Below are 7,866 nucleotides of genomic sequence, written 5' to 3'. Positions count from 1 at the left end.
GTTACTGGCTGCCCCAGGTTCTGCTTTGAATCCCAAATTTTCTGGTCCTTATACAGTGACGAAGAAGTTGTCCGACACAAATTATTTAATCTGTACGCCTGATCGTCGGAGAAAGACGCGTTTGGTTCATGTCAATATGATTAAGCCTTATGTGAAGGATGACGTTGCGTCAGCTGCTCTTGCAGTGAAACCGAGTGCTGTTGTTGCATTCCCGTCTGTAGTAGATATTGATGATGTCAAACGCGGGTTTACCGTGTCTTCTGGTCGTTTGTCGAACTCTATAGCCTTGAAGGATTTAAGTGTTCAGTTAAGCCATCTAGATCCGAATCAAAGAGCGGATATTGTTGCATTGATTGCAGAGTCACATTCACTCTTTGGTGATATTCCGTCACAGACTACAGTTCTGCAGCATGATATCGATGTTGGCGATGCGCAGCCTATAAAGCAGCATCCTTATCGGCTTAATCCCAAGAAGCGTGAGTTGATGAAAGCAGAGGTTGAGTATTTATGTCAGAACAATTTTGCGAGTCCCAGCCAAAGTGCGTGGAGTTCGCCTTGCTTGTTAGTCCCCAAGTCTGATTCATCGGTGCGCTTTTGCACAGACTATCGTAAAGTTAATGCAGTAACGAAACCTGATTCTTTCCCACTTCCCCGTATGGAAGACTGCATTGATCGTGTTGGTCAAGCAAGATTTGTAACGAAGTTAGATCTTTTAAAGGGATACTGGCAAGTGCCCCTTACTCAGCGTGCTTCTGAGATTTCTGCTTTTGTGACTCCTGACGATTTTATGCAGTATTCCGTCATGGCGTTCGGGATGCGCAATGCACCATCGACATTTCAAAGATTGATGAGAATTGTATTGAATGGAGTTAAGAATTGTGAAGCGTACTTGGACGATATTGTGATCTATTCTTCTAGTTGGGAAGAACATGTGAGTTCTCTACGTGAAGTGTTTTCACGCTTGGCCAATGCTTCCCTGACACTGAATCTGGCCAAATGCGAGTTTGCTAAGGCTACGGTAGTGTATTTGGGAAAGATGGTAGGACAAGGTCAAGTACGCCCAGTTGATGCAAAAATTTCGGCTATTATGGAATTTCCTGTCCCTAAAAATAAAAGAGAACTGCGCAGATTTTTAGGTATGGCAGGGTATTATAGAGGTTTTTGCCGTAATTTCGCCAGTGTTGTTTCCCCGTTAACGGATCTTCTCAGCACAGCTCGAGTTTTTGTGTGGATTCCTGCTTGCGAGCAAGCTTTTCGGGCAGCTAAAGATTTGCTGTGTAACGCTCCTATCCTCTCAGCGCCGGATTTTGGACGCCCGTTTAAGTTGGAAGTAGACGCGTCTGCTACTGGGGCAGGTGCCGTTCTCATCCAAGAGAGTGAACTCGGAATTGAACATCCAGTGTGTTACTTCTCGAAGAAGTTTACGCCCTGTCAGTGCAGGTATAGTACGATCGAGAAGGAAGCTCTTGCGTTACTTTTAGCATTGCAGCAGTTCGAGGTGTATTTGAGTGGAAGTGTTTCTCCAATTGTTGTCTACACTGATCACAATCCTCTGGTTTTCTTGGCTAGGATGTGTAATTCGAATAAACGATTAATGCGTTGGTCATTAATGGTGCAAGAGTTTTTTTTGGATATCCGACATAAGAAGGGCTCGCAGAATATTGTTGCCGATGCGCTGTCCAGAGTTCATGGTGCTGAAGTGTAAGATGTATCGTGATACAAACTTTTTGTTTGTATCTTTTTGGTGTGGAGGTGTTACGAATAGATTCGCATGTTGCCAGGGTAACCCGCAGCCTGTGTGTAGGTTGTTTCCCTGTCTCTCTCTCTCTCTCCCGCTGTCTCTTTAATTGATTGCAGGTGTCGCTGATTGGGACTGAGCTGGTTGGTGACTGGAAGGATCGCAGCAGTATTTAAGCCACCCGGCGGAAGGAAACGTTGGCTCCCCGCTCTCCTGGCGTTTTCATAGTTGATCTTGCGGTGTGATCCGTGTTAGCGATAGATCACTGTTGTAGACATTTGTTGTCAACCATTCACTCAAATAGTGGCTTGATTGTTATATTGTTTTATGTCCGGTGTTTCGCTCCCCCTCCATGTTTAAGTGGCGCTTGGTAGGGAGGTGGCTGCCTGTTTGTTATGTTCGTTTTCTCCTGTTTATGTTGGCAGGGAGGTAAGCATTTGTGTTTCATTTCTTATTTGATTTTCAGGTTAGTTTGAATATAAAATTAGTTTTGTTTATTGTAATTTACTTTGGCATATTGCCCCTCCCGAAGTTATGATGTTTCTTTTGTTTATCTAAGTGAATAAATTTATTATTTACTCTTTAATTCCTGTGTGGTGGTTGAGATTAACGGGGATGAGAGCGGGGACGCCAGGGATCTTTCCTAGAGGGATCCCTGTTAATTGTTACGGGTTACTTTTATTAGGTCTTTGAGTAGACCTTTTAGTTAGTCATTCGTAACAGACGACTAGAGGCAGCAGCGTAGCTGAAGTGCTTTGGCAGGAAATGTTATAGCTTGGGACAATTTCTGAAGTGTTTGGCGAATCCGCATCAAGTCTAGAAGAAAATGAAATATGATTCTGCTTCATTGTTAAATAAAAACAATGAGGTTTTAATAATCAAGACCACAATGGAATCATATTTAATTGCCTCTTGGTGTCATATATTCTTTTCAATTTTTATCTAATCAAGACTATGTCTTCCTGACAGTTTTTATCCTATTGTCTATCTATATACTTGATGTTAGCCATTTTGATATCTGTCACAGGCCTATTACCTGTAGTTGGTGCAGACAAGGCTGGACTGTGAGGCCCCTGGGTACATCTCTTCAAAGGCCCAAACATCTGTCCCTAAACAATGTGCACACACGCACACACACACACACACACACACACATTAGAAGACTGAAAATAGTAGCCTCTTTTAGTCATAACATTAAGATAAACTATTTTCAACCAGCTTTGGATTGTTGCAATATTGGTAGCATTAGTAGGCTAAATGAGCAATGTAGATCGTTTTTTTAATGTCACCTGCACCATGTGAACAGAGGCCCCTTCCAGGCTGATGTCCTGGGTCATTGTTTGCATAGACTAGTCCATAACCCAGCCCTGGTTGCAGACATGGAAACACGAGTATTAATGTATGTGCTTTTTGAGTACAGTTTTCAACATATTTAAATGTTCTAATTTCCACTCTAAATGGGTATAGACTGTAGTGAAAAGGGCTGACTTTGACAGAAGGCTTATTATTCAATCCTATCCCACGTTTGTACAGAATGAATGTAAAAGGCACAGTTGTACTTGTCAAGAGTTATTGCTAATGAACACATTATCCATTTTTACTGGGTTTGCAAAAATATTTCTAAAAGAATGCGTTCATTATTTGGATCTGCACAATATGAAATTACTTTTACTTTCCAGATACTATTGCTGACAATACAGGTGCATCTAAAAAATGTATATCATGGAAAAGTTCTTTATTTTGTTGTAATTTAATTCAAAAAAGAAAATTTTCTTATATTCTATATTCATTGCACACAAACTGAAATATTAGAGATTTTTGTTTTAATTTTGATGATTATGACTTACAGCTTAGAAAAAAGAAAAAAAAAAGAAAAATCTGAATCTCCAAAGATAAACCAAAAAGAGATTTACAAAACAGAAATGTTCAAGATCTCCAAAACAAGTTTAATTATGCACTCAATACTTGACTGGGCCTCTTTTTGTATGAATTACTGCTTCAATGTGGTGTGTCATGGAGGTGATCAGCCTGTGGCACTGCTGAGGCATTATTGAAGCCCAGGTTGCTTTAATAGCAGTCTTCAGCTTCTCTGTATTGTTTGTCAGATGTTACTTCTCTTCCTATTCTCCGAGGTTCTGGTCAGGTGAGTTGGCTGGTCAATCAAACCCAGTAATAACTTGGTCATCATGATAGATGGTTGCATTGACTTTGGACTTGATAAAACACAATGGAGCAAAACCAGAAGACGCCAACGACACCCTGAACCATCACTGACTTCATAAACTTTGGATTATGTGCCTCTCCAGTCTTCCTCCAGACTACAGACCTTAATTTCCAAATGAAATGCTAAATTTACTTTCATCTGAAAAGAGGACTGTGGACCACTGAGCAACAGTCCAGTTCTTTTACTCCTTACCCCAGGTGAAATGTTTATTATTATTATTAATGTTTAGTATAACATTTATTTTTGGTTCAAGAAGTGGCTTGGTTCTAAGAATGTGTCAGCTGTAGCCCTTTAATCTTCTCAAGGCTGTGGTCACCCCTGTTGCTTGTGCACCTTTCACTACCACACTTTTTCCTTCCAGTCAACTTTTTATGAATATATTTTGATACAGCACTCTGTGAACAGCCAGACCTTTCAGCAGTGACCTTCTGTGGCTTACCCTCCTTGTGGAGGTATTGATGATCATCTTCTGGACAACTGTCAAGTCAGTACTCTTTCCCATAATTGTGGTTGCTTGTTCTAAACTAGCCCAAGAGGTACCCAGTATATATACTCAAAATTAATCAAACTAATCAAGCTCAAAATGGAATATTCTATTTTTTTTTTTGAGATACTGATTTTTTTATTTTCCTAAGCTGTAAGTCGTAACCATCAGAAAAAAATAAAACAAAACAAAACAAACAAACAAAACAAAACCTCTTGAAATATATCAGTTTCTGTGCAATGAATCTAGAATATAAGAACGTTTGATTTTTTTAAATTAAATTACAAAAAATTAAGACATTTTCCATGATATTCAATTTTTTTTAGATGCACCTGTGGTGGCAATATTAAGAAAGAACTGCTGAAATTTTCTTTAATTCTTTAGATTTTTTGCTAAAGGTTTTGCTACTGAGTTTCATAGTTTAAAACATACCAAAAATGTGAAATAGTGAAATAATGGCCAGGTCAAACTGATCCAAGACAATAATATTACTGACAATTTAGAATTTGCAAAACCCCAATTGTATTCAAAGTGTTGTGCACCTGTAATAAAATTACAACATTTAAGAGGTTGTCACTCCATAAACCATGCCATTAAATGAATTGCCCTTGGTTTTTGGGTCAAAAAAGACTAGCTTGTCCTGGCCGCGGGCTTTCTGTGTGCTCTCCTCAATCTGGTCCTCATACATTTTGCCCCTGTAGTTTGGCTCTGCAATTCATCACTTTACCTCATTAGCATGATAGTGGGGGAGGCACAGCTGACTACAGAGTGACACTCCTCGGGCCCCATCACCTCCACAGGGGAAAGGGAAAGCAACTTCGCCTCTTAACCACAGGAAGCTGGAGCTTCTTGCTCTTTTTGAAGAGGAGTGAAAAAAGATTGAACAGCCATTGCACGTGTTCCCTTTTGCCCCATCCATCTTGCTTTTAAGGTACATTCAGTCGAAAATGTACTCCACTACCTCCAGCGCCGAACCACTCCACACCTGACTCTGCTCTCCTCAGCTACTCCAGATGGAATTTACTGGATGAGTTCTAACTACTAAATAGAAATAAAACAATTGATTTTAAAATATATTAAAATGTTTACGTAGAATGCAGTCTAAGTCACTTTCAATTATTGTGACGAACACATAAATATAAAAGAAAAAATTATGAAACCACCATACAATCTAGTTAAATCATGAACAGAAAGTCTGCTCCTATTTGAACAATTAAAATTCTAAGCACTCAGCCTCTAAATAATAACTGTAATTTGCTAATTAAAACAAATGACTGACTGAACTCTTTCTAGCTCTGTTAATACAATTAACATTAGAACTGCCTGGTATATGGATACATGCATTTGTAATCAGTACAGTGCAAATACAGCAATATGTGACAGCTCAATAATTTATCCCAAAATGGGCTTCACCGGATTTCTCTGATTTCACATTCTGCTAATATATAGCTTTTTCTCTGTCAATACACTTTCACTTTCCAAAATATGTTATTTTTTGTCTATGAAACATCAATATATACAGTAGCAATGTCCAGGAATTAAGGAATTAAATAAAAATTTATTTTGAAAATATTGAAGTGCAGAGTAATATTTGAAGGACAATTCAACATAATGGGCATTATTCATGAAAGACAGGGAGATTGAAATTCTGTTTGCATGCAAATTGTTTTACTTACAGAAATCCATTCTGCTAGAGTTTCCACAAAAAAGGTTAACCATTTTGACATGGCTGAATTTGTTAACAGCAAGCTTGGAAAGCAATGAAATGCCTCATAAAAGTGTTTAGGGAAATACTGGTCAAAAGCAATTCCAGAGTTTGTTTGCAGAGGTGGGCTGTGGAACCTCGAATTGAGCACCTACACGCTGAAAGTTAGAAACTATTGATTATAGTTCTGAAAAAAGATAGTCAAGGTGGTTAGTGAAATAAAAACAAAAGCTTCCCTGGCAGAGGACCTGGCAGAGCAGATGGCGGAGGTTCATGCACCATACTGTCCTCCAGCCAAACTCAGTGTGTGTTTGTGTTAGGAGGAATGGGGAAGAAGGAAACTAATTTGGATCACTCTATACAAAACATAAGAAATACACGATTTTAACCCTAGAATGCATAGCTAAATTTTCTCACTACTCTATGTGATTGCACAATTACAGTTACAATTACATGTATATACATTTGAAACAACTTGTTTTGTCAATGCAAATACATTTTAACAATAATTCGGACCGTGTACCTAACCTCAGGATGCTCCAGGGCACTGATCAGATCTGATCTTTTGCTCCCTTCCTGGTGTCATGCCTGCCTTTCACAATAAATGTGCCAGACATCACATTTGCAAAATATATATATTTTTAATTTAGATCCTAAGTATACGTCTTAACATTTACAAGCTATTTAACATTACCAGTATGCATTTACACTGCTGTTGTGTGGGGTCGGTAAGCTTTTTTAAACTTTTAAGGGAGCATGGCACTTATGTGTGATAATGAAAACATTTAGAATGCCATGGTAACCCCTTCCCATGGTGCTGTCAAGGTGCATCAAAGCATTTGGAATTCAACCGTACTGTTTCTACCAAGACGCCACATTCTGGTGTGGTGTAGTTACAGCAAGCTACTTCAGGGAGGTCACCCCTATTATAAGTTCAAGGCAACATCGCGTAAGTCATAGAAACAAATTATATTCAAAATGACTACCACATGGTGCAAACCAGGGTTAAGTATCTTCAGCAAGGACAGAAGGGTTATAGAGCAGGACAACAATCTCAGTAAATCTTTCTCCTCACCTACCTTCAAATCACCCATCCATCCATTTGTTTAGCAGTCCAGTCAGTTACATCAGTTGCCAACATCTCACTTAGTCCGACAATCTGCAGCCCTTTACGACTCCCTATCAGTCCCCTATAATTAATCAGAGGATACTAACAAAGTACTTAAGCACATTAGTATTACATCAGTGTATAATGCTTAAGAGAAAACACATTCAAACAGCAACTGATAAGTGGAAACGTAAATGCAATTGCTATCAGCTTCAGCTATTGAGCTAATAATGTCAAGACGCTGGTGTATGTTTATTCAAAGAGAAAAGTCAAATTTTACAAGTTGAAAGAGCAGGAAAGATGGAGGAGGTACTGTCTGTTGTGTTGAATGGAATTAGGTAGTTTGTTGACAACTGGGTAATGATCCTCTCAGACAGGGATTTACCACGGATGCCAAAACACTGCATATAGCACCAGCCGAACTCACTGGGGAATAGAAAGGCATGGTCAGCATGCTGTCTTCAGAGTGCTCGGTTTGTAATTAGAATCTTTATCTGTAAACAAGCAACCTGTTTACGTCTTTCCCTCCTTGAACTCCATGGTTTCTATGTTAGATGAAAAACAAGCTAATATGTCATGTTCAGTATCTGGCTCCATATTTACAGAG

General features: G+C 39.0%; 1 long non-coding RNA gene across 1 annotated transcript; it reads right to left on the bottom strand.

Moving 5' to 3' along the window:
• Window positions 1-2,773: 2,773 nt before the first annotated feature.
• LOC113091210 (uncharacterized) lies at window positions 2,774-5,638 on the bottom strand. Its single transcript, XR_003287308.1, has 3 exons — window positions 5,174-5,638; window positions 3,028-3,105; window positions 2,774-2,847 (listed from the first exon to the last, which is right to left on the bottom strand). It is a non-coding gene; the product is annotated as an uncharacterized LOC113091210 (long non-coding RNA).
• Between the last annotated feature and the right edge of the window lie 2,228 nt (window positions 5,639-7,866).

The sequence above is a fragment of the Carassius auratus genome, unplaced genomic scaffold (assembly GCF_003368295.1).
Source record: "Carassius auratus strain Wakin unplaced genomic scaffold, ASM336829v1 scaf_tig00214138, whole genome shotgun sequence".
NCBI classification, from domain to species: Eukaryota; Metazoa; Chordata; class Actinopteri; order Cypriniformes; family Cyprinidae; genus Carassius; species Carassius auratus.
Note: the sequence above shows the minus strand (reverse complement) of the source record. Positions and strands in the feature narration are given on the sequence as shown.